The sequence below is a fragment of the Euprymna scolopes genome, chromosome 16 (genome assembly GCF_053919585.1).
Source record: "Euprymna scolopes isolate OS-2025 chromosome 16, ASM5391958v1, whole genome shotgun sequence".
Lineage (NCBI taxonomy): Eukaryota > Metazoa > Mollusca > Cephalopoda > Sepiida > Sepiolidae > Euprymna > Euprymna scolopes.
Window position 1 is genome coordinate 82,263,116 of NC_136497.1, and position 1,928 is coordinate 82,265,043.

Here is a 1,928-nt window from a genome sequence, read left to right on the forward strand (position 1 = left end):
AACTATGTCATTTATGGATTTTTTCAAACAAATTTCTAAAGTTGACAAAACACAACATTTAGTAAACAAAAAAGTCTGTTAATTATAAAAAAAAAATAGTGCTTATGCATTTCTGTTACCGTGCTATTTTTTAAATATTATTTTCAAGTTAAATTCAAGTTTCACAATATATTTTTTATTAAATTATTAAGTGGAAGTGCTGCATATTAACAAAACACTCTCTCTTCTCTACGTTAAGAATGACTTTCAAAATAATAATTTTATTATTTCATCGCGGTAACATAAGTGCATAAATACCAAGAATTGTGTGAAATAAAACGTGCGTGAAACTAAAAGTATGCATTCCTGAGTTTATTCGTAAAACATTTTCTTTTTATGTGGAAATCGTTCCAGACAAGGCATTAAGCCACTTAGTGAAGGAATTAAAAACCCTACTTCAAGATAGGAAAAAGGATATGTGTGCACTACCGACGCATAAAATCGCAATTCTTTTTATTAAGACAACAGGACAACATAAGGGAAAACAAAGAATTACAATTCTGGCGACGGTAAAGAAATGGTTAAGGTTTCTTCTCTATTCATGTTTATTTTATTTTCTAAATAAAACACATTTTAACAAAGAAAAAAGGTGGAGATAAAGTTACGAATGTACGGATTTGTAATATTTTTTGCTCATAGTTCAGTCATAAACTAAAAGGTTGTCATGATGATTCAAATAATGGAACAGTGTAAGTGGTTGCGTGTTAGCAGATGCTTTATAAAGAGGGAATATGGTTGCTATCGTCTATTTAGCAGACGATATTTTAATTTTACAAATAAACATTTTTTAATAAAAATTCTGTGGAAGCAAATTTACGAATGTGCGGAGCTGCGATATTTTTTTCCTCATAATTTAGTCATAGTTTAAAAGTTTTGTTTTTTTTTAATTCAGGAGGTTTCCAATAATGCAAAGTACAAGGTTCGACGGCGCTTCACACTGTATCTCATCTTCTACTTCAGCAACATCTGAAGATGTGCCAGGCATTACGATCATCATGACACGAAAGAGAAATAAAGAAAAAAGAAACGATTTTCCTGATGAATATTCTGTTATAAATCGAAAATTTGAATTTAATTTTAATAAATAAATATATTTAATTATTGATAAAAAATCCTGCGCCCATGTGGTTATTTTAAATAGTTTAATTTTCAATATTGTATTAGTGAAAGTTAATTTCAGGTTTCACAATATCTTTTCTTATTAAGCATTTATCTCTCTCTCTCTCTCTCTCTCTCTCTCTCTCTCTCTCTCTCTCTCTCTCTCTCCATATATATATAAATATATATATATACGCATGTATATATATATATATATATATATATATATATATATATATATATATAACCAGATAGAGAGAGAGAGAGAGAGAGAGAGAGAGAGATGTTTAATAAGAAAAGATATCGTAAAACTTGGATTTAACTTTCACTAATACAAAATTAAAAATTATACTATATATATATATTTATATGTATATATATATATATATATATATATATATATATATATATATATATATATATATATATATATATATATATGCATATATATATATATATAGGGCGCATAAGCCTGAAGAGTCCTAGAGTGGATGAAATGCGGAATATTCAGTGTAACTTAATCGCCATATATATTTTATAAGTTACTATATATATATATATATATATATATATATATATATATATATATTAGCGTATAAGGCGACCGTCAGATAAGATGAAGTACAAAATTCGAGCAAATTTTAATTAATTTATCATATATCGTTTGTATAAGACACAAAACCATATTTGTTTAGCCTAAGCTCGAGATTGCAACACCCGGTATCTTATGAAGTATTGGTTTTTAAAATGACTTTTCAACTTTAAGCGTCGTCTTATACGCCAAAATATAC